At 26.0% G+C, this 26,900-nt stretch overlaps 1 protein-coding gene across 8 annotated transcripts in view; it reads right to left on the bottom strand.

Annotated features, from left to right (window-relative positions):
- The window catches only part of LOC107446842 (methylcytosine dioxygenase tet3-A), a 76,937-nt gene that overhangs the window by 40,532 nt on the left and 9,505 nt on the right, over positions 1–26,900 (bottom strand). For 2 of the 8 annotated variants that reach the window (XM_043041983.2, XM_043041990.2), the window contains exons 2-3: positions 7,329–7,383; positions 4,954–5,048 (exon numbers count right to left, since the gene is read on the bottom strand). The gene's annotated coding sequence lies outside the window, so the exon portion shown is untranslated. Of the gene's footprint in view, positions 1–4,212; positions 4,275–4,953; positions 5,049–7,328; positions 7,384–10,747; positions 10,769–11,053; positions 11,930–26,900 lie in introns of those variants that run through there. The other 6 variants (XM_043041985.2, XM_043041986.2, XM_043041984.2 and 3 more) reach the window with 6 other exon arrangements.

Here is a 26,900-nt window from a genome sequence, read left to right as displayed (position 1 = left end):
TTACTTAAAAAAGATTTCCAATTTAGTTCACAGTAATTAAGTCTAGCCTGGGCCTAAAAGAATTTATAGATACTAATTAAAAACAATTATTTACAAAATCATTAAAAATGTTTTGTTAACAGAAATCCTGATATAATAAACAATAATTGTTTGAATTGTTTTGTTTTAATTTTAAGGATAACACTTTAATGGATAATGTTAAACAAAATTATTACTTATTTCAATAGTAAAAAATGTCTTACATTATCCAAAAATAAAATTAAAAAATATATATTTATCTTTATTTCAACATAAAATTCAACATACTGTGCTAATTAGAATACTAATATTTTTATTACTTTTTTTTTCTTGAAAATTTTAACATTGCTTCAATTTGTCATATTTCTTATTGTGCAGTTAAACACATAATTCAAGCTTTTTGGTTATTTTAAAAGTTAATAGTTTTTCAATAAAATTTAATTTTGCCAATGTCTAAAGAATCTGCTCATGATATATTTAAATTTGATTACAAACTCCTTATGAATTTAACGGCTAAACAGACACAAAACTTTCAATTCTTGAAAAATAGACAATTTGAAAGCTAAAAGTTTTAAACCATAAATCAATTATAATATATAAAGAAATAATATTTATAAAATTAAAATAATTACTACTATAGCAAAACAAATTATAAAAAAAAATTCTAGATGTAATAAAATTGAGTTAGTTAACTTGTATTTTTAAAATGCTTTACTATAGTGAATTAAATTTATTTAATTATTTCTCTGATTGTTTGAAAAGAAAGATCTTAAAACTACCATAATTCTTCAGATGTTTTTAAAGTAAAAAATTAAATACATGATTTATTTCGATAAAATAGTTCTAATTATTCAATAATATCTATATAAGATCTCTTTTTTAAGGTGACGACTTTAAAAAAGTGTATAAAATCTTTTAATTATTTTTTGTACATTCTAAATTTCCATCTTTCTTTATATCAAAATAACTATTTATGTAATATGTTAAGCAATTAAAGTTTCTTTAATTTGAAATATTTCTTAATTCAATAAAATCTTTTCAATGGAATGGAGTTAGAAATTTTTAATACCATCTTTAAGTTAAACTTAAAATTAAAAGGTTCTGCTTTGAAAATAGTTTTAAACATTGATTAAAATAGCAATTATTTTTTAATGATAGCACTTAAAATAGCACTGAACTATATTCGGTATTTTATTGAATTTTTATTTTCTCTTTCTTGCTCGATATGTTTTAATTTGTATTTTTTGCTCAATTCATTTTATTTTCATAAAAAATTTTTTAGTGCTCTTCACACTATTATATTGATATATTTTGCGTTGACTATAATAATACAATATTAGAAAGCACTCTTTTTTTGAAGACATAATCATGTGAGCTGATCACAAGATTATATCTTTTCCTTATTTTTTTTCAAACTTTCAAATTTTTTTAAAGNTTATTTTTTTTGTTGATAAAAACAAGATTTTTAATTACAGCAGATGTGATTCCACACCAAGAAAAACTTGCAATTGATACCGCTCTTCCAAAGAATGAGAATTTATTCAAAAGAAAAAGATTTTATTTTTATTAGTCGATGTCAAATAAATATATTTTTCTCTTTTCTTTTTCTGTTCACTGATATGCATGCAATGCATTTTCTCCACCCCCCTCGTAAATCAAGCAGAAAACGAAATCAGCATGCCACAGATTGACTGCCTAAAGGAAAAAATAAAACAATCCTCCTTTCCTTGCCTTCAAGGTCACGGAGGAAATGACGTTTCTCTGGGTAAACGGGGAAAAAAATCTTCCCCTTCCTTACATTTTCCTCTACTCAACTTCAAGGATGAGTCGAATTTCCGCTTTTTTCGTTCTAGTTTAAAATGGCGGGAAATTCAAGCAAAATTTTTCCCGGTTTTCTGGTTTCCCGGTTATCTGGATACCGGATAAATGGTTCTCTACTGTATAACAAAAACAGAGTAACAGTTGATGGCCGTGTCTTAATACACTGAGGTCAATTATTCAAATAAATAACATAATATAATAATTTTCTGATTTATACATGAAGAAAATTTCTACTTATAACATCCTTTATAACAGGAAAAAAATAAACTGTTTTAATAAGGTACAGTAAAACATTTCATTGATAAGTTAATTTTATAACTTAAAAAAGATTTCCAATTTAGTTCACAGTAATTAAGTCTAGCCTGGGTAGCTTCTTGTAAAAAAATTTATAGATACTAATTAAAAGCAATTATTTACAAAATCATTAAAAATGTTTTGTTAACAGAAATCCTGATATAGTAAACAATAATAGTTTGAATTGTTTTGTTTTGATTTTAAGGATAATACTTTAATGGATCATGTTAAACAAGATTATCACTTATTTCTATAGTAAAAAGTGTCTTACATTATCCAAAAATAAAATTAAAAAATATATATTTATATTTATTTCAACATAACAATTCCACATACTGTGCTAATTAGAATACTAATATTTTTATTAATTTTTTTTCCTTCCAAATTTGGACATTGCTTCAATTTGTCATATCTATTATCGTGCAGTTATACACATAATTCAAGCTTTTTAGTTATTTTAAAAGTTATAGTTATTCAGTAAAATTTAATTTTGCCAATGTCTAAAGAATCTGCTCATGAAATCTTTAAATTTGATTACAAAACTCCTGATGAATTTAACGGCTAAACATGGACAAAACTTTCAATTCTTGAAAAATACACAATTTGAAAGTTAAAAGTTTTAAACCATACATCAATTATAATTTATAAAGAAATAAAATTTGTAAAAAAATTCTAGATATTATAAAATTGAGTTAGTTAACTTGTATTTTTACAATGCCTTACTATAGTGAATTAAATTAATTTATTTAATTATTTCTCTGATTGTCCGAAAAGACAGATCTTAAAACTGCCATAATTCTTCAAATGTTTTTAAAGTAAAATATTAAATACATGATTCATTTCAATAAAATAGATCTAATTATTTAATTATATCTGTATAAGATCTCTTTTTTAAGGCCACAACTTCAAAAAAGTGTATTAAAACCTTTTAATTATTTTTTATACATTTTAAATTTCTTTCTCTTTTTATATTAAAATAACTATTTATGTAATATGTTAAGCAATTAGAGGTTCTTTAAGTTGAAACATTCTTTAATTCAATAAAATCTTTTCAATGGAATGAAGTTAGAAATTTTTAATATCATCTTTAGTTAAGTCTTTAAACATAAAATTAAAAGGTTCTTCTTACCAATTAATATTTAATACTTCTTTGAAAATAGTTTTAAACATGATTAAAATAGCACTTTTTTTTTAATAATAGCACTTAAAATAGCACTGAACTATATTCTGTATTTTGTTGAATTTTTGTTTTCTCTTTTTTGCTCGATATGTTTTAATTTGTATTTTTTGCTCAATTCATTTTATTTTCATAAAAAATTTTTTAGTGCTCTTCACACTATTATATTGATATATTTTGCGTTGACTATAATAATACAATATTAGAAAGCACTCTTTTTTTGAAGACATAATCATGTGAGCTGATCACAAGATTATATCTTTTCCTTATTTTTTTTCAAACTTTCAAATTTTTTTAAAGATATTTTATTTTAATAATTTTTCTACTTCACCTAAAAAATATCTTCATATTTTTTCCATATTTTCTCTATATCCATTACATATAGAGAGTGAGAGAGAGAGATTATAATTAAAAATATGCAATGCAATAATATTTTTATGAGAAGTTAACATGATTTTCGTAATCTTAGTATATAATCTTCTTCAGTCTTGCTTTTGATCTCTTGCTCATCAGTCTCTCTTGGGGCAGTATGGTTCTGTGTGGTATTTTACCATTGATGGCAGAAACTGCTCTTTCGCTGATAGCATGGTAATGCCCCCCACCCCAATGGCAGTGCTTCCCTTTTCTATTTCTGTTTTCTCTCTCGTTTTTTTCTTTTTGTTATTTTTTTTTTTTTTTTTTTTTTTTTTTTTTTTTTTTTTTTTTTTTTTTTTTTTTGGCTAGTTTTCGAATGTGTAAAGTTTAGATGCTAGTAGGATTATTCCAGTTCTCATACTATTAATCAGTTTCGTGCCAGTTAATTTATCTAAATTTACACTTTTCGAATATATATATGACCCTTCTGCTGATTTTAATCATTAAAAATTATGCAAATATTTTTCAATAGAGATAAAATCAACAACCTTTATTGATGGGACACTATGTAACTTTCACTAAAAATTTTCAATCCATTACTTTTTTTATGTAGAAAAATCTAAAAGTGATTTTTGATTTAAGAACTACTAATAAAATAGATACTAAAAATTTATAGAACATATTTTTATATTAAAAATAGCTAATTCCGAACAATGTTGGAATCTAAAAAAAGAAAGTTTTAAGGTATTCTAACAAAAATATCCCATTTAAGAAATGAAAGATTAATAAAAACACTTGAGTGGCATACAAAATGTGCAGTACTCTTAAATCAATACAGAAAATTCAACAACATGTATGAGATAATTTACAATTCAATTGTATTAATCATTCAATTGTATTAATCATTCAATTGTATTAATCATTCAATATAAAAAAATTGTTAAGAAACATTACAATAAAAGGAGTGTTTAAATAGCAAAATATTATGAAAAGAAAAATCATAATGGATTACATAATGTACATTACATAAAACTGTAACTAATTTGTAATTATTGATATGTAATCATATTAAAAATACACTTTTATTTATACAAGTGTCAATGTTAATTGAATCTTATGATTTTCATGTAATTAATTACAAATATTTACATACCAAAATTAAAGTAATATGAGTGAATGGATATATTTCAGTTCAATAGTTTTACTTAACAAAAATAATATAATGGCATATTATCACTTATCAAGTTATTAAGAGTGCTGTTAACTGAAATAAATTAAAACATACATACCTTAAAATTTCTTTGCTTCAAACAAATATGACGTCCTTTAATATGCTGATGTTCTTCAAAGTTTTCCATTTTCTTTAACTTTTTAAGCTTAAAAGCTATAAAAAAAAATTTTAATTTAATTTAATAGAAAATAATAACCATGAAATGAAAGCAATAAAAACAATGAAAAAACAATATTTAAAATAATATAGCAAATGTTTATTAAATTATTTACAATGAAATTCCTGCTATCCTATGAGTTAAAAATTTAAATCACCTTAAAAATTTAACTCACTTTGGATGAAATTATCAGGAATTTTTTTTTTTTCTGCTATGAAATTTTCTTTTCATACGGATACTAGTTTTTTTGAGGCAGGATTTTTTATTTTATATTTTCTACATTAGCTTAAAGCATGAAAAAAACTGGGTCTAATGCTATGAGGGTTAATACTACAGATAAAAATTTCTACTTATTGGGTATTTTAAAAATTACCAAAATCCTTGTATTACTTAGCTAGAATATAGCAATTGCAGATTTCTTTATGTGTAAAAAACTAATTTTTTCCTTCTTACCTAATTTTTTTCAGAAATTATTGATTTATTTTGAAAATAATTTAGAAATATACACTTAAAGATGTGATTTTTTTTTAAATATGATTTCATTTTACCTCAAAAAATAGTGAGAGGGCTGGATTAAATTATTTTTCTATGTTAAAAATAGCAGGGGTGATTGTGAGCCCAACTCAAAAATCCTGAAAATTTCTCCAATAAAATCATTAATTACGTATTGCAAAAAATTAACGTCTTTATAAATTTAAATTATTAATATTTTCAAAACATGAAATTCTAAATCAATTTTATGCAACATAATTTAAATGAATAATTATTCATAAGTTTTGTATCACAAGTTGTATCACATTTATTATTCTACTAAAAAAAAATATTTACAAATGAAAGAGATGCCAAGTATAAATTTGAGTTCGAATATTTCTAAATAAAACATAATTTTTTTTTTAATACATAAATGTCATAAATAATTTCTTGAAACTTTTGAACCTGGGATTTTGCGATTACCGAAACATTCGGATTTTTTTTTGGAGCACAATCATTTCTGAAATAGACTAATAAATAATAAAAGGACACTAATTGTGGGTAAAAAGTTTTATATCTATTTGAATACAAGAAAACTTAATAAATATGTCATTTACATGTGATAATGAAGAGAGACTTGATTGGCCAAGAATAATTTAGAATAATATTTTTTAACTAAAACATTTTATTTTTTCATTTATTATTCTTACCAATTGACAGTTAGAGTTTCTGTCTTTACAAATTAATGAGGGTGTTGAGCTTCAACAAACATAACTATGATTTTATTTGCAATAATTATTTTCTTTATGATTTTAACAATTATAGTTAGAAATTCAAAATATTTTATTTGCAATACAGTTTGATAGGAACAGGAGAAAAAAATAAAAAATAATCAAAGTTGGAAAAAAAATTAAAAAGAAAATCATGACTTTTGCTAACCCTGCAAAGATAATTTATTTCAATGGAATTTTTTTTTTTTTTACTAAATCAACATATTTTAACTGAACATTTTTTGTGAGCAAAACCAATCAGCCTCACTAAATATTCAACAAGAAATCAATATATTTGTATCAGATATGACATGAATTATTTCTGTAACTGCTATGCTATTCAGGCAATATGTATTAATATTTCTCAGCTAATCACAATTCCACCATGGAATTACAACATTAAAAAAAAATTTTTTTTTTTCTTGGGACACAAAATGATGACTAGAATTTTTTCATACAAAATATGAAAGAATTTCATAATGAGTAGGAAAAGAGAGAGCCTTTACAATTCTTTGTAATAAATTAACAATTAAACACATTTGAAAATATTTAAATTTTGAATGAATAATACAATTAAAAAAGTAGACTAAAATTAAGGTATAGGTATATTATATAATAAAAATAACATTAAATAATTTCATGCAATAAAATTATCTTAAAATTAATACTTTCTTCTTTCTTTTCTTTTACTTTTGTCAATAAAAACAGTAGAAATTCATAAAGGAAAACAAATCATTTTTACTTGACACAAAAGAGTTACAATTTTTAATTAATATTACTATAAGTAGACAAAAGTTAAACTCTAGGCATCAATAAAATCAGTATTTCAGAAATTAGTACTCTATAGAGTTGACTAAAATTTTAACAAAAATAGCTATAAACATAGGTGCAGACCATAAAAGTTCAGGTCATCTTGAAGTCAATCAAATGTAAGTCTTTAATAAATCAAAATGAAGAGACTTAAATTTTGTCTACCCTTAACTATAACTTTATTTAACAAATTGCATAAAAATAAAATTTAAATAAGCAGCATACTTTTACTAAACCAAAAATATAATCCAATGCTCTTTCACAAATTAGTATTTCCAATCTAAAAATAAACAAAAAAACCATCATTATCAGCATCAAATAGATAGAATATACATTCATAAATAAAATATGGATGAAAAATTTAAATTTTCTAGATTAAAATTTGCAATTTTCTCTACCAGTAAACAGAAGTTTGAGAGCAGCTAAGGAATTAGGAATGTTTTATTAATTCTTACTGAATTATTCATGGTGTTGAGAGCAAGTCTAAAGTTTGAAGCAGTATTCAACTCTATTTAAAAACGGTATGAATTTATTCTTTTATACTAGAACCACAGCAAATGGACCTTTTACCTTAAAACAATGTGGCTTTCAGGACATTTTTCTGAACAGACTTTAAAAAATGTCTATCATCATTGTCAATTTTGTCAAAATGTCATAGATATTAAAAATGCTTAAGATATTAAATTAATATATTATTAATTTAATATCTAAGATATTAAATGCTCATTAAATATTATTACAGTATCGATTGCTGATATTAGTAAATAAATGTTTCGAGGTTCATTTTGCTAATATAAAAAGAAAAAATAATAAACAATAAAAAAACTGTTTGTCTGTGATAATTTGAAACAGACATTCATTCATATATTCATTTTCATATATTAAGACTGTTGTCTCCTTAATGACAATAAAAAAAAATTAAAAAAATTTCTCAAAGTATAGAAAGGTTTTGCAGTCTCATTTTTATATGCATTATATTGTTACAAACTACAAGGGTAGAGAAATTTGTAACCATGAAATTACACTAACATGCTTTATTTGATTCAAAACTTGTTTATGCAGATGCTGACTGTTTACAAGATGAAAAGAAAAGTAAAAAGTTCAACAACTAGATCTTTTTAATTAAATTTGATTCCTCAATTGATTTATGAAAAAAATTTTAACTGTTAACAATGAGGACACATCAATTTGATTAGAAATTTTCTGAAAAGGAAAAAAAAAAAAGATATGAACCAAAACTTCCAATGAGCATTGCCTTGCACAATTTTTTGCACTTCAACATACTTTTAAGAAGAAAGAAATAGAACTGAATATTAAGGTAAAGAAAATTTTCTATATTCAGAATTTTCTTAGGATCATACAAATTTAGAACAGTAGTACAAAAATAATTTTCTACCTGAGTCCTAAATTGAAGTTTTTTTGACATAAACTTTTTAAAAAATTGTTTGATATTTTTTCAAAGAATAAACTTAGACTGACAACTATTCAAGAAACTATTCAAAAAATTTTTTTTATGATGTTCAGAAATTTTTGACATGAAATGAAACAAAGAATCTAGAAATTTAATAAAAGATTTGATAAAGATAAAAATAAATATCTGATTTAATTCAGAGCCAACAATAATTTTAATACTTATGTTTCAATTTATGATTAGCTTATGTCATGTGGCTTAGTTATTTATAGAAGAAATCACCACAGAAAGTGGTTACAATATCAAGTCTGGTCGAATCCATATAATTTTTCATATCAATATAATCCCTCATATTCAATATGAAATCCATGGATTTTACCAGGTTAACACAAATAACTTAGGGTAACCACATAGGTTATCCATATGGATTATTTATAAAAAAAAAATCTTTAAATTAAAAAAATAAATAAAAGAATTTATTAATATGCAAACTGTGATTTTTTGATATTTTAAGGGATTTAGCAGATACATAAGTTAAATAAAGTTGTAAGCTTTTGTATAACGGTAAATAACTATGCACTTAATTTACGGCAGCATGAATGTAAATACATTATCATACATGCATCTTCCAAAGCATAAGTGACTTAATATTTTACTGACCTATATACCATTTTAAATAAATAATCCAGTGAAAAGGTATTAATTCAGATTCAATTGTAAGAAACATATTTAAAAATTTAAATGTAATTAGTGTATTTTGTAAACTGATCAGCCAAAATATTTTAAAATCTATTGTACACATAGGCAATTGCATTTAAATGAGCTTCTATACTCAATTTACAGTGATAACCATAGGCTTACCAATACTTAATTATGCCAAGTTACATTAAGAAATATGTAGTGTCAAAAAATATTTATCATAATCTCATATTTTAAAAAAAATTATCATTTAGTTAAAAGTAAAATTTAGTGAGAAATAATTTATTGAAAATTAAATGCAACAGCCTAATATCTGGTTGCAGTCTATAATTTTTAAAATTTATGACTATATAATAATTATATTTATTAGTAATTGTTACATTGTTATGCCAAACTTAATTATTTTTTAATTATAAAAAATAAATAATATTGATAAAAGGAATAGCTATGAAATTACAATAAAACAATTACACTAGCTGATGAAGTTGATGACTATCATAAAGTTTACTTTGCAAAATATTATTTAGAAAAAAACAAAACAAAAAAAAAAAAAAAAAAAAAAAAAAAAAAAACATTAAGAGATGAATGATATAAATTTTCTAAAAATATTGGTGGTGGTGCTAACAGATTCTGTAAATATTAGACATTATTTAGTTTTAATAAAATACAGAAGAAATCAAAATGAAACATAACACTCTGAGCTATTACATTTAGAATAAATTATGGTAGCTTAAAGCAGTTTATTAAAAAAAATATTCAAAACTTTTTGAAAATATAAGAATTTAGAAAAATAACATTTTACTTGATGTGCATGACAAATAAATTTTTAAAATATTAGTTGATATTTGACACAACATTTCAACATTATGTGGTAGGAATTACGTTTTTTACTATTTGTAAAATTATTATAAGACATCTTGAGTGTCCAAACAAAAGTACACAGTGTAAATATTGAATGTCCATAACAGTTTTGAATGTCCATAACACAATGTAAATATTGACATACGGAATGACAACAAAACAAACACAAATGACAATTATATACAATTATAATTTTATGAACGTAATGTTGTTATGAAATAATAATAATAAAGCTTTTACAAAGTTTGTAAACAAACATTTTCTGCCAAATGTATCTTTTTATATCAATCAACCCGAATTATTTATTACACCGATAATTCATAGAAACGCAGTATCAAAACAATGTTATTCACAATCAAAATATATTTTATTAAAATTAATTTGGGAGAAAAAATCTTTTTTAACTATGTAAATAATAAAACAAAACATGCAGCATGCAATATTTATAAACTAAAAATTTTAAAAAAGTTATCTATAATATTTGAAAACATAAATAAAAACAATATTTACTGAGTTTATATATTATTGGTTTAAAATTATTATTAAATTAATATTATTGTATTAAAATTATTATTAAATTAATATTATTGTATTAAAATTATTATTAAATTCAGTTATTATTATGAAAATTTCACTCATAATACAAAAACATCATTATATATGCACAACATACCGTCAAATTACGACTATGTAAATAATAAAACAAAACATGCAATATTTATAAACTAAAAATTTTAAAAAAGTAAACTATAATATTTGAAAACATAAATAAAAACAATATTTACTGAGTATATATATTATTGGATTAAAATTATTATTAAATTAATATTATTGTATTAAAATTATTATTAAATTAATATTATTGTATTAAAATTATAATTAAATTAATATTATTGTATTAAAATTATTATTAAATTAAGTTATTATTATGAAAATGTCACTCATAATACAAAAACATCATTATATATGCACAACATACCGTCAAATTACGATATCCCGTTGAGAACAATAATCACAATTCATTCACCCAATAGTAATCCATTTGTTTTTCTTTTAAACAGGAGCGAAAAGTTTCCCGCGATTCATGGGAAAACGCGCCAATCTAAACAATCGAAGAGAAAAGAAAACTCGCACGAATAACAACGAATAAAAAAGCACTCAAGAACCAAGAAAGAAAAGAAAAGAGAGAGCAGACCATTTTTACAACCTAACATTCACACAGCGAGAACAAAAATTTCCTCCATGGATGCTTTCGAACACCGCTGGGAGCATGAAGAGCGACTCCAGCGGCAGTCCCTGTGGCTGTTCATGAATCGGAAATTAATGTCGCCACTTCTCCAACAATATCTCTCTTTGAAGAGAAAAACAATGAAGAAAAAAAATATCCCACCTTGTTGGTCACCGGAACACTGTTATCTCCGAGATTTAACCCTCAAGATGGATAGAGGAGTAAAGTTGAGAAACTCTTTTTCTTTTTTTTGTCTCTACTTGAGCAGACGAACTTTTTGAGATCCGCTGAAATAACTCCCCCCTCCACATTTTCCCAGCCAACAGCGTGTGAGTGGTGACTCACGGAACAAAGCAAAATGTTTGTAATCCGACATTTTTCGTCAACAAATTTTTTTTATTTACATTCCAGTTTTTAGATGGAGGTGATGCGGTTCACGAATTAGGGATGGGACTTTCGATTGTCTCATTAATGTCGAACCAAAACAAAAAAAAGCACTTATATAACTTACCTTAGATCGGAGGCCGCAGCGAGCATTTTTAGAGAGCTGTTATTCGCTCTCCGTAAGGGTTGCCAGAACTGAAAAAGGCTGTCATCGCCAGATTTCGCCGCTATGTGAGGCCATAGATTGCAGTTTATCAATTTTGGTCGCCAGTTAAAACTGTTCTATCGACCAATTTTCCTCGCTTAGTCGGCTCCTAGTTAGCCGGAGGATTTATAGATAGAAACTAGTAGTGACTTGTGCAAATCTTCAAGGATTGCTTTGATCTTGATGAAATAAGGCGTTTATTTTCACTAAAAAATTTTTAGTTTTAGATGATAAAATAGAATATTATTTATTTATCCGGTAGGCGTAAGACTTTAAACTAAGCTATGTGAATTTCACAAAAGATGAATAAAATAAACTTTTGGAAAACAATTGTTGAAGAAAATATGCTCGGTCAACATTAGCCAAAAAAATATTACATCCATATTATGATTTCTGAATAAATTCTAAGAACAATGAATTGATAATGAGAAAAGAGATTTAGGTGAAATAAAATTGTATTTTATATCATCGAAATAAATATATTGTGAATTTCAATGTCACATCACATTTGTGATTGAAAAAATGAAAGATAGAAAAATTTGTATTGTTGATCCAAATTAGTTGGTGGCCTTAAAATTTAAATAGAAATTCGCATTTTGAAATCATTGCCAATTTTTTAATACCGAATTTTCCTGGAATGAGCAAGCACTTAAGGAAAAGAGAATACTGAATTTTCGCTGCAATAAATGTAATTAAATTTTAAAAAAGAAATTTTTTTTTGTAAGCATTACTATTGCAGACACAATTCTTTTTATCAGTTAACTAGTGATATATTTGCAAGAAGTTTAATTCTCTTAAATATTTATAATTCTTTTTTTCATATTTTAAATTTTTGTTAATTAATTCTTCTTTTTTTTTTGTCTTTAGTCTGCTTAGTCATACACATAACACAAAAGTGCATTTTAAAATAAATTATCGGAAATGTCTTTTAGTTCAAATAAAAAAAATTAATATTCTGTTGAGCAACATAAATGCAAAATTAAATATCTTAATTAAAGAAATTGTATATTCTCCAATAGGATTTAAAATAAAAACAAACGCACTATAGTTCAAAATAAGATTTAACATTCATTTGGGATTCAGTTTAGAATTTTATTTTTAATTTCAGGTCATTTATATTTAGTGAATTATAAAAGATTTTATTAATATTAAGTCTCAAAATCGTTTTTTAAAGGACAAAAAATTAAAAACAAAGCTCAAAAACAGTAAGCAGTTTAAAAAGCCACTTTCAAATTTCACGTTTAGTAATATATTGTATTATAAATATCAAGATAAAAAATAAAAAAAAATTTGAAAAATGACATGGACAGATGACAAAAATTTTGACTAAAAATTTTGGAATTTTTAAAACTATGGAAATTCGTAGTGATGACCACCGAAAAAAAGCGATCAAAAAACTACATTGATTTAAATTTGGCGGGTTCAAAACTTTTTTTCAAAAAAAGCGGGTTACGCATTTTTTTTCCTTCATATATATATGCATATAACCATCGTTGAACAGCCGACCCAACTTTGGGCTTGCGACTACTAATGGTCATTACTACCACTAATGTACTAATTCCGTAGCCTTGTAATTTTGAACCTAATCCACTAGACAAGGGAACTCCTGGATCAAGTATTGGGAGAGCATTTGTATTCGTGGAGGACTTTTTGATGGAACTAACCCGCATTTCCGTTACATGTCGAGGAAAAACTCCCATGGTTAGTCTGACGGTAAGGGGATTCTAACCCATGATCCGTCGACAACTGAGGGTATTTTACGTCAGCACTATGGTCAGTGCGAGTTCGTATTGATCATAAATAGCAGGGATTTGGACCGGGTGCATCTCATTGAAAGACGAACACCCTATTCCCTGAGCCACCTCGGCCCTAAATTCGGAATTAAAAATTACCGATTTTTTTTCATTTTCCAAAATAAATTATAATATTTTATTATTTTTATGTTCCGGTGCGACCGTTAGCCGAACTGCAAGAGCTGGCGAACTGCATTTTGCGCACCCGTATTACGTAGTATCATATACTCGTATCATTATAACTAGATAATGAGTCCTCAAAGACTCGTGCGCCCTTCCTGTACCGCGTGGGATGCTGGGGTGTTATTTACGCAACTTCTTCCAAGAGTGAACTATTCCTTCTCTGTAGGCAAACAAGACAATGGCATGAACTACACTTTGTGACCACCAACAAAACTGGGCAATGCTTAAAATATCATAAAATGTCAGCTAATCATAAATCAGTTAAATATCCAAACAGAACAGTAAAATATTCCTTCAAACAGTATAATATTCCTTCTCTGGTGGCAAGCAAAACAAACAATGGAATGAACTACATTTTGTGACCATCTACATAACTGAGCAGTACTTAAAATATCAACTGATCATAAATCAGATATATACCTAAGCAAAGCAGTGAAATATTCCTTCTCTGGTGGCAAGCAAAACAAACAATGGAACGAACTAAAAATTTGTGACCACCATCATATAAGTGAGCACAGTTCTTGATCATTCATTCTTTGCAAATTGAAGATAAATATAGAGCGCAACTTCACTTATAAATCAAGTCCTTCTAACTAAAAAGGATGATTAATTGAAAAAGTACACAGAAATTTACACCTGCAAAGTCAAGGAAGAGAAGTGCATTGTATAAATTTCCATTTCCATTCCTCGAAGATAGAAAGGTGTGTCAGGCTCATTGATCAGGTCTCCACTAGCTTGACACATTCCAATGTATAATCTGTATTCATCTGAAGCGAAAAGGTATAACATTACGGTCAGGTAGCTCTATTGTAGGGGATTTTTCTTGAAAAAGTTTCTTTCAAACGTGTTACTTCTTCATTATTTTGTTGGAAAAGCTATTGTCATTCCATATTCAGAAAAATTGGCAGATTCAGAAAGATTCTTATTCTTTTTTTCTTTCTTTTCGTTTCTTTCTTTTTTCTTTTTCGTATTCTTTCGTTTATTTTTATTTATTTATTTTTGAATTTTGAACAAGGTTTTTATGATTGAAAGGGACATAACTTGCTTATTTTCAATTTATGATGAGCACAATATTAACTTTGTTCGGTTGAGAAAAAGTGTTGGAACATTTTAATTGAATTTAAACGAAATGCCAAAACTATCGATAACAAAATAGGTGAAATATCATACATTTTTTAAAAAATATATTTGTTTTTAAAAAATATAAAAAATCGTATCCATATATCATATTTCATACAAATCAATATCCATATATTTTATATAAAATTCAAATGAACTCATATCAAGTTTCAAAGTTCATAATTTAGAATTTTCTTAAATGAATAAATAAATTATGGTAAGGTGCATAATGTTTCATTTAAAAGAGAAAATATGGTATGATTTGAGTGGAACTATGTAAAGAAGTTCTGTTAATTGATTAGGAAAAGATAATAGATTAATGCGTAGACAGATACTGAATGAATGGAATAATGTATTTCGATTTTAAATATAATTCCTGTTGGAGATTTCTTTTTTGTATAAATAGTAACAACAGACTTTTTTAATGTTTCATTTTATTCAAGAAAAATCTGATCTGAAATTTTTTTAGATCTTAAGCATACATGGAATATGGAATAAAATTTAATCAGTTAATTTAAATAAACGTTGTATAAATTAACATAATTTATGCATAAGCAAAAAAATTATATTAAGTCACTACGAAGGGGGGAAAAAACTACATAAGCTCTTATAAAAAATTCTACCTATGGAATTTTAAGAGAGGAATTTACGAAATTTACGCTTAAATTTTTAAGTATGTACCTGTAAAAGTAAGATAATTTTTTTTATGAATTTCATATTATATTTAATTGCGTATTTATTCGTAAGTAGGAAAAAAGAGTGTAAATAAAATTGTAATAGAAGTTCATTAATATTCCCCATTAAAAGCGTGGTAACTATTACTAGTATAAAACTAAAATATAATCAATAAACTTGCTATTTTAAGCTTAATTTACTCAAGTCTCAATGAATAGTCAATTGATTTACTATTCGGTAACAGATTCTAATTTTTGATTACTAACAAAAAGCAAAATAATTTTTTTTTAAATTATTTAATTTCTTATCTATTTATTTATTAACAAACCTTTCAAATTAAGAGATCTAGTTTTATAAATTCTTGATGATGATTTAAAAATATATAAATTAAAAAAATTTTGTATACTGGAAATGCGATGCATTTGCTCCTATTTCACGAGAGAAGAAACTTCATAAACTTCGAAACTAGTCGCCAAAGTGATGCAGAAAAATCGCCAGTCGGTCAATCTCAAAATAAGTTTCCCAGAGGCAATATCTAGCCAAATGTGTACTCCCTTTCTCCCTCAACATCACCGGCGTTTCTGTGTATAACTTTGTTGGAAGGATAGAACGATAGAAGGACTTTTTTTTCCCTCTCTTTTCTACTATGTAAATAAGTCACGTGATTCGAACGGGAGGCAATTTCTCCATCCATCCGTCTGATCTGGGGAAAAGGGAGAAAAAAACTGGAGAGAGCGAAAGAGTCAGAAAAAATACAGAGGGAGGGAGGTAAACCTGGAGAGAACAAGGTCAAATGGTTGTTAAGAAGCAAAGAAGGGTCGTGCTGATGAGCGTTAGTTACAGCTGTTGTTCAGTGCCTCCGTGATGTTTTTCTTTAATTATTTATTCATTTTTTATTTCATTTCATTAGCAGCTCAAAACGGATGCTGCTTATAAAATGGAGATCTAAGTAGATTTACACACCGATAGCTCTGCCAAAAAAGAAAAAAAAGTAACCAATTTATTCCTTCTGGAATAAATTTTTCCGCGAATAGATCGTTGAGTAAACATAATTTCGTCTTAATTGTAAGTTGTATCGAGAATCAATCTTTTGACTTATAAATAGTGCTGCTTAGCCGATTAGAATAAATTCAATAAAGAAGACAAAAATTTGAAAAGAATTTAACTGAATTGAAAGAACATTAAATATGTCAAGCGAGAAGAGTCAGTTTTTCCCTCATGAATTCGAAAGCAACGACATTTTGCTTCAATTCATTCCATTATTTTATAAATATAAAGGATGCTTGGATTTTGAAGTCAATATTTTAAATTAATTAAATGCTCATAGCTATTGCGAATAAATTCTAAAAACAAGTTGCAATTTATTCAAAAAAAAATTTCAAATAAAAAAAATTGCGATTCAAAAGAAAAAATATAATTTTAAAACCAATTTTTTATCAGATTTAGGACACAATATATAATTAATATATCACAATACATAATTTTTTGAAGTTTTTTTTTAGAAGTGTTATTTTTTTAACTTTAAATTCTTAAACACATCCATAAAACTACAAAGAAAACATAAGATAATCGAAATATAAATAAAAACGTATTGTTTTGAAATTTTTGTTCATGCGATTAAAATTCATTAATGTGTTCAACGAGTTTCATTGAACTACTGCAATAATAATGATTAAATTTTTTAAATGCACTAACAATTGTTTCAACAATTAAGGAAGGAGTTTTAATATTATTTATTTACATTTAAGAAAACGATTAAAAATTTTTAAGACATAATATATAAAATAAATAACGCAGTCTGTCGACAAAACAAATTTATGTTTTGTTTTACGATTATTAAAGTTTAAATCTTATACAACACTTTAAGCTTAAGTTTAGATTTGAGTTTGGGATTCGAATATATCTCGTATTTTTTAGATTTAAAAGATCAAAGCATTGAACTAAACATTTAATATTAATAGTTTTGATATCTAAATTTTACTTAGCAAACTCTTCTCTTATTTTTACATGGTTTGTTTCAGTTAGTACAGATAAAAAAAATATCTTTATTTTATTACATTCTCTCTCCCCTCAAAGGAGAGTGAGTCGAAATTGCGTCAAGAGCGGGAATTTCCCATTTGTACGGTCAGATTGCATTAAATAGTGAGCCATACTGCACAGAAGATCGATATATGACGTAAGGATCATTTGGGTCTTCTTCCTGATTCTCTTTCCTAAAGTTCGCCTCAAAGCTTTATTGTATTTTGTATGTTATTATTTTGTATCTTATTATCCATAGTGTAGTTTATGTTTTTGTATTTAAATTTTGAAAAAACTTTTAATTTTGTTAGCATTTCAATTCAAAATGAAGTATAAGCTTTAAGTTAACTTGTAAACTTGTCGAATAATATAAAAAAAATTTTCTAACGACAGAAGATCTACAAAAACTTTTAGTTACAGTTATCATCGTAAAATTCATTCCAGTGCGATATTGTTTGCATTTGATGCGTTGTTATTTTGTGACGTATTATATTTTTGTTTCAAAACAGAGTTGAATATCTTGTTATATATAACATCATCATTTCTCAGAAAAATAAGGCTTAAGCTTTAATTGTTTTGAAAACTTATCAAAACGTACAAGTATAGTGAATGTATACAGGTATAAATTTTATTAAAAAATAATTTTGGTCAGGAATACAAAATTAATTTTACGTAAAATAATGAATATTGTTCAATTCATCATTATGATTAATAACGATTATTGCAATGTATGTTTACGCAATAATTTTAATTTGTTAGATTACTCTTCCCTTTACCCATAATCAATGCAATTTTCTAATTTAAATTGTAAAATTTTGATACAATTTTGATATAAAAAAACATTTGATATTTGTCATAAACACATATTACAGCAAGAAACATTTTGCAATACATACTATTACAAATATCTACAATTTTAATCACTTAAAAAAGCAACATATAAAACCAGTCTACGTAATTCCCTATTTAAGAAAACTTATTTAATACTTAAAATGCTATAATTTTTACTACTTTTTTGCGTTTTGCAGTTTGATTACATGATAACATGTTTGCGCAAATTTCCTATTCTCAATTAGAAATATCAAGAACAATTTTCTTAAATACAAAGAAAATTATCACAAGAATAAAATAAAAATTAGCGTATTATAATAAAAATTCATAGAAAAAAACAAATTACACCGTGAATTACTTTTCTCATTATTGCAAAACTTTTAAATGCTTTTAATATTGACTTTTCATATAAAGCGATTCGTTATTAATAATTAAATTTTGTTACCGACTTGTTATTACAAGTACATTAAATGACAAAATTACTTATAATTAATACCACATTAAATAACATAATTACTTCTAATTAATACTACATTTAATAACATAATTATAACTTGTGGTACCACATTAATAAAACATGTATATTTTAGTAGTATAAGACTACCAAATTTCTTTATCATGTTGTATAGTATTGAAATAAAAATTTTACTTTTTCAAACTTTTCAAGTGGCATGTTTGTGTACTTAGTCCTCTTGAATGTAAGTTTTATACTATTAAATAACGCGTATTTTATATTTATAAAATAAATGTGATTTGAACTTGTTTTAAAAATTTAGAAAATAATAAATATATTGTGATAAATGATTTCTGTAAATGTTTAAAAATATCGAATATTTGTCTTTTTTAAGGTTTTAATCTCATACATAATTTCCATTTATTTGACAAATATTTGATGTTCAAAAATATATATAAAAGAAAAAATTAAAAAAAGATGTTTATATAAATCCAATAAATTTTAAGATCCATTTATTCGACAAATATTTAATGTTCCAATAATATTACAAAAAAGTTTTCGAATATATATAAATGCAATAACTTTTATACTTAGAAGACTTGTTAAATTTATCAATACCAGGGTATTCCTTTCATGATATTTGTTTCTTAAAAAAGGTTTCTATTTCATCATTAAAAATGCTAGGGTAAATAAAATAAAGAAAAGAATTTAAAAGAAACAACATCTCAAAGCTGTATGACAATGACAAAAAGAAAGAGAAACACATGTTTTTCTGCATCCTACAAAAAGATGCTGTTAGTACGGATCGGAGATCATTCTCTTTCATCCTCTTATTCTCCTCCGTTTACTCCAACATCATCCTCGAGTCGGAAAAGGGGAAAATAAAAAGGCATACAAGCAAAAGTTAAAACACTTCAAGACGGGGAAAGATTCAGGAAAATCCCGCGAAGGGATAAAATACCGGACAGGATAGATCGCAACACCCTCTCAGCATCCCAGTGACAGAGAGGAGCTAAATAAGGTTTCCTTTTCAACGATTCTCTTCGAATAAAAAAGTAAAAGAGAACCCACAATTCGCTTTTGGATGGGGATGGGGAAAAAATGGAATCGTGTGAAAAACGAAAAATGGCAAAGCCCAGGGGCCCTCTCACAATTTTCTCCCCTCCGCCCCCGCCTGATGCCCCTCGGGTCACTCATCTTTTCTCACCTGAGTATCTATTCTTTCTTTCTTCCTCAACAAACTGTTGAGAGCGAAAGTGAAAAATCTTTTCTTTCACTTCTTTCTTCAAGAGGAGACATTTCTGGGTGATAGATCGTGGGGGGTAGAGAAGGTCTTCTTGTGAGTCGTCTTTTTTACCTACCCCCCTTTTTTTCATCTTATTAGCTTGCTAGAGAATGATCCATTAGGGCGATGAAATAGCAGCTACTGAAGAAAGTAAACGATATTAGACTGCGGTTTGAGATTTGGACACTATCTTTTTTCTGTCTAAATAATCCTAGGGTTTGTAAGTATTTTAGACAGTTATGAGCCAATTTAATATTGTTTATCAAATTCTCTGAAATAATTAATTGTTAATTATATCTAATTAACAGGAGTTAATAATGAATTGGTAGACTATTACTAAGAGAATGACGGAATTTATAATCCGCTGAAATGCTATAATCCGCATCTATCATCCGATATTTGTACAAAATCTACATCGAAATTTTTCTCAAAATACATTCCTATTATTTTCAATAGTATATATTACAATAAAAAATATTTGCATCAAAGATTCTTTAACATTTTTTAATAATCTGAATATGATGAGCTATAACTGTCTAGTCAGTAGTAAATGTTAAAATAAAAAGAGAAAAAAAAAACCAGCTCAATTCAAACTATAACAGCTATTTTTATTCCATCTATCTAATTGATGTACTTAACTACTTTTAATCCAGATAATAAAAGATTATTCACATTAAAATTATTAATTTACATTTCTGACTAATCACATCCAGATTACTAAAAGTATAAAACAATCTTCGTTCGATGAATGCAAAGTTTAATTACCCTATATCCGGAAAATATCATAGTAGTATACAAAATACAAACGTAATTACATGCTTAATGTAACAAAATAAAACGGTAATATACATTAAGGATAGCGCAAAATTAAAAGTTTAAGTTTAATTCTAAATAAACAGTATATTTTCCTTTATTTTCGATAATTTTGGTTGGTATTATATTCCACTGTATTCATATAATTTTTCATCAAGTATCGTTTACCACTTTTAATAGCTACTAAATTATAACTAATTTTTATGATTTTAACATTTTCTAAAGAAAAATTTCTGTCATTCAATATATAGCATAAGAAATTTTTTTTTTAAAAAAATTATATTTATCCATAAGGTATTGCTTTAGACATGCTCCAAGCTTTTAAAATTCTATAGAGAGAAATATTTTGAAAAAAAAAAAAAAAAGTCAGAAAATGCCGGCTGATGCTTTATTTTAATAAGCATAATGAAAACTACTTCAATTTTCGTTTTATAAATAAATATCAATTAAATATTTTGAGTAAATAAAATAAAAATGTCTTTAACTAATGTTATTTTATTTAAAAAACTGGTGATATCTTATAAAATTGTTATTTGCGAGTAAAAAATAATAATTATTATGCTTTCAAGAAAGCATTCTAATGCAATATTCAGTTCTTCAAATTCATAATAATGAGCAATTTAAACTTACTGTTTACAATATTGCTGAATCCATTATTTTTATATTATTCCCTTATTTGTAATTCTTTCAATAATAATTTATACTTTAAACGTATTATTCTCATTGCTCCCCATAAAAAATTAGGATATATTTTTGTTTTAATTTTAAAATTCAATGTGTACAAATATCCTCTAAATTTGTGATAAGTTGTTACAATGTTTAACAAAATATATCATAAAATTTGTTACAATTTAAACTAAAATGCATTATCTACAGCAAATTTTTATTTTTATGCTTAAATAGTTCTTTAAATTAATTTTTTATTTATCTTTCCATCATTTGTAGCAAAAAATACTGTTCAAATACATGTTTTTAATATTACGAATGAGATTAAAAATAGAAAGTTTGTAGAAAAACAATCTATTTTATGTTATTATGTTAAAAGAATACAATGTAAATTTAAATTAAATTTTTTTACATAGTTTAAGACAAAACTTTTCCCATTGAGAAAATTACATTTATAATGTTCCTCATTTGGTATCTGAGAATTAAATTTTGACTTTAATATGAAAATAACGTTTACACAACATTTAAATCTAATAGTATTTAAAATAACTTAATTTCTTAAACTATAATGAAGGCAGAAACCGTGACGTAGCAAGTGACGTAAGTGGATAATTTTGATCACGTGATAAATTCACGGTCAGTTCACTGACTAACTAATGTAGGATTATCGTGAAGGTCAAANTTTTTTTTTCTTAAGCGTTGTAGCTATATAATTTCAAACATCCTCAAGAGCTATAACACATCTGCAGCAGAACTGGATATGAAGACAAAATTGCTGGACAGGAACACTTTAATTGTCCACTAATCTTCAGATTTTCTGCTATGTTTTAAAAAACTTTATTTGTGAAAACCTTCAGCGTGGCGGACAGCTGGCCGCCTTAGGCGGCTAGTAACTAATATAATAACATTCAAAATAAGTTTTTTTTTCTAGTATACAATAAATACACTTTTTTATGGTTTTCATTGGTTGAAGTTTCATCAAAATCGGGAGTTTTAGTTCATTCTACATTTCGGATATAAAAATAGTTGATAGTAAACTATGAACTAATTTAAAAGATTAGACAACGTTACAATATTTAAATATTTGCAAAAATAAGTCTTTTTTCTGTAAAATCATTTTACGCGCAATCCGTTTAACGCATTTGATCCGTTTAACGGATCAAATGCGCGCATTTATTCCGTTAAACGGAATAAATGCGCGCCATAAATAATGTTTTTTTTTTCTATAAAAGTTACATAAAAATTACAAAGGCTCTTAGAATCTTTATTGTAACATTTAGTTTGAAAAATATCTAACACTATCCAGATATGCTGAAAAGTTCAAGTTGGACCCCGTTTAATAGCATGTTTAAATAATATATGAAAGATCATTAATATACGAAATATACGATCAATAATATAACAAAAATCATTTTGAAGTTCATTAACTTTACATATTGCACTAACTCTTTTTCCTTCGTATAAAGAATGGAAAGTTGAGCATATAAAATTAAAATAAAAAAACAAGTTGACGTTCTGATAAAATATTCGGAGTTTCTATTTTTTAGGAAGGGGGAGGAATTCATGATTCCAATAATTCCAATGTTATTTAAGATTAAGATATTATGTATATATTAGTCCATAATCGATTAGAAATTTAAAATAATAACTAAGATAAAAGTTGTTTAATCCCACTTCAATTTAATTAAAACTACAAGTAAATTAATTTATTTCTTTAATACTGAACACAAACAACTGTTGACACTTGTACATTTTATTTCATGGAGTTCCAAAGTAAAAAAGCAATATGTCCGAATGCTTATCCAACAACTTGAAAAAAAAAATTGTTTTTCAACTTATTAGTCGTCATTTTTTCCTTCTTTTTTTTCAATAGAATTGTATTTTCATTTTTTGTATCATGTATTTTCAATATTTTAATTTTTTATTAACTTTACAATAATAAACAAAGATTAATCAATTAATTTGGCACAAATACGTAGAATTTTAAGAACCTAGGAAACTTTCCCCTTTGAAAAGCAACATCAAACACGGAAAGGAATATATCGCTGGAGCTAATCAATGTGACAAAATGGGCTATTAAAAAAATAAAAAAAGAGCGACCAAAAACCGAAACTCCATTGTTCCACTCGCTTTGGTTTCATGTTCGTGATTTATCTTAAACAGAGGGTGCTCGCGCAGGGGGGCTCTTCGGCTCTTTCCAGTTTAACACTCCCCAAACACAAGAGGACGTGCAACACCTGGAAGAGATAATACCGTTTTCTTTACCTTTTTTTATTTCCCCTTTGACTTTCCAATGAGTTTCGTACGTTCACCAAAGGAAAAGGGAATAAAAAAAAAATTGTCTCGCGTGACAGCTGTGCGGGAAAACAGTGTGGTAGGGGGAAAAGGTAGAGGAACAGACGGACGGACGAGACAGTAGGATTCTTAATAGAATGAAGGCTACGTTGATGAACTGTTCTGGGTCTGAAAGAGATTCTTTGGGTCACCTGGTTGAAAAGGTTAAACAATGTTAGATGAAGTCAACTTGAGATAAGGAGTGTGAGTCATGAAACTCTTTGTAAGGGAACAATTAAGCGAAGTTTCCCATTAATCTAACTTGAGCAATTGTTATTTTGTAAATTCTAAAATCATAACAAATTGTAAGCAGTGTTTGGAGCAAAACAATACTGTCACACAATCAAAATTATGTTATTATAACCAAAATGATTATTAACACCAAAATAACAATTGCAATTAAATATTATTAAAAGTAAAATTATCATATTATAGCCAAAATTATATTATTATCAAAACCAAAAATTATCATATTATAAGTAAAATTATATTTTTTATAAAAACCATAATATTACAACCCTAATTATGATATTGCTATAACCGAAATTATAATGCCACTGAAATTAAAATTATAAAATTGCAACAAAAATTGAAATATTACTACTGAAACTAAAATATAGTAAAAAATTTTTTTGTTCAAATACAGTAAATATTTTTTAAACTAAAATATTGTATAGGTAACTAAAAATATAGTATTAGCCTTCCTTTTGAAGAAATCCATATGTTCCCCTTTTTTTTCCAATTATGCGCTGTAAAAAATGGATACTCGAACTAAAAGTAAAGTATAGTGTAACTAAAAGTATAGTATTAGCCTTCCTTTTGAAGAAATCCAATAGTCCCCTTTTCTATATTTCAATTATGCACTGTAAAAAATGGATACTCGATTATCGCGAAAATTTTCACTGTTGACGTAACCGTTTCCTGGTATATGCCCCGAGCAAAAATTTTGTCAAAAAGACGAAATAACTCTCGGCACTCCCACGAGGAAACGAATTTCGTCAAAATTAAAGAGATATTTCATCATTCTATTTTTTTTTTCTTCCAAAAATAAACTTGTAGTGCCTACTGTTTCTTACTATTCTATTTTATTAGTCCCTTTAACGTGGGTACAGAACGACACAACAAGGACGGATAGATAAATTACACCCATGTCCCAAGAGGGATTCGAACACCGGATCTTCCTGGTACCATGCTAACATTTCGAACACCATACAAACTGATCAGCGTAATTCGTCAGTTTATTTTCGATTGTGTAGTCTTTATTCTAGTTAACAATCTCACACGTTGCACTATGAAGAGCCTTAGAATTGAGGAAACATTTTCGTCATACATTTGAGAGTTCACGATTCGTCTCAAATCACGTGATTTCGTTACGAAGTAATTCTCAAAATTAACGAAATACTGCTCAAGGATTGCTGAATCGTCAAAAGGGAGAGTTTTATTACAGACAGTGTGTTAATACAAATATCGAAATTACAGTTTTTATAACTGAATGGTAATTAGAGCCTTCTGTCCAATAAAGTGAAAGACATAACATGATTTAAGGCCTCTTAACTTCCTTACACTATAAATATCCTTAAACATAAATTTACAAACATAAATTGTCATTTTTTTCCGGATAAAAATGCTTATTTTTTAAAAGCTCTTTCAAAATAAAGATTTAATTTCAAGTAAAATATTTGAACTGATTCATAAAATGTATTTTATAAGCGTTGACTGAAATTTAAAAATTTGTTCACAGATCGAAATTTCGTGGAATGTTAAAAAGAAATGGTTTATGGTTTAGGACACTTTTGCCTCGTGTGCTTGAATTGAAACCTTAAAATTGATGCCGAACTAATTTAACTTAATTATATGTGTAATTAACAGAATTTCGCATCAACGACATTTATCACAATAAAGATTTTAAAAAAAAAACTGTCTTGGTTACGTTGCCTGCATAATATTAGTAATGATTTACCGTACTTTCATTTACCTGACGTTTATTATGTAGTAAAACATGTTCCTATATTCTTAACACATGATATAATAGTTTTTCTTTGATGCTAGGGTACATTTTTTTTCCAGAAAACGTTTTATTTATTTATTACTGAAGCACAATTACATGGGCAATTTGTCAAAATTAGAGTATGAAAGAAAAATAATATAATAAATATTAATATCCGGTACTACCGGGAATATTAGTATATATAATCAAATTGGATGCAATGATTGAAATTGAATAATATCATTTCCTGGATTTATCATCATTTCCTGGATTTATTATCATACCGTATGAAAATTAACTAATTGTTTAATTTAAATTAAGAATCTATTTGCCACAAATGAATCTTACTTTCGTTAAATATTAAATAATGAACATATTTATTAGAATTAAACAATCACGTTTGTTGGTTTAAAAATCCCACATGGCACTTTCCTCTTACAATACTAGAACAAGGCAAAAGAATCTTTTAAAGTAATATTTTAAAATAAATCAATACTCTTATGATATGCATTATAATGGATATAGAATGTTTAATTTTAAGTGTACGTCATACTTTTATTTAACTAAATAAGGTATTGGTAAATAAATTAATTTCTATAAAATTTGATTAATGTTCTCTAAGTATATAATCTCCTTAAAGAAATAAATTATCTTAAAATTAATAAATTTATTAAAAATATGTGAGTATAACAAGTTGACCATATTGTGAGATTTTTATTTAATGTATACCATATTTTTATCAAATAAAAATAAAGGAAGTAATTTGTAGTGTCTCCAGCAGTAAAATTCAACTTACATTCTTCCCTTGGGAAATTCTTTTAAAATATTTAAGCACCTTAAAATTAATAAT

The sequence above is a fragment of the Parasteatoda tepidariorum genome, chromosome 3 (genome assembly GCF_043381705.1).
Source record: "Parasteatoda tepidariorum isolate YZ-2023 chromosome 3, CAS_Ptep_4.0, whole genome shotgun sequence".
In the NCBI taxonomy this organism is placed as follows: domain Eukaryota; kingdom Metazoa; phylum Arthropoda; class Arachnida; order Araneae; family Theridiidae; genus Parasteatoda; species Parasteatoda tepidariorum.
Note: the sequence above shows the minus strand (reverse complement) of the source record. Positions and strands in the feature narration are given on the sequence as shown.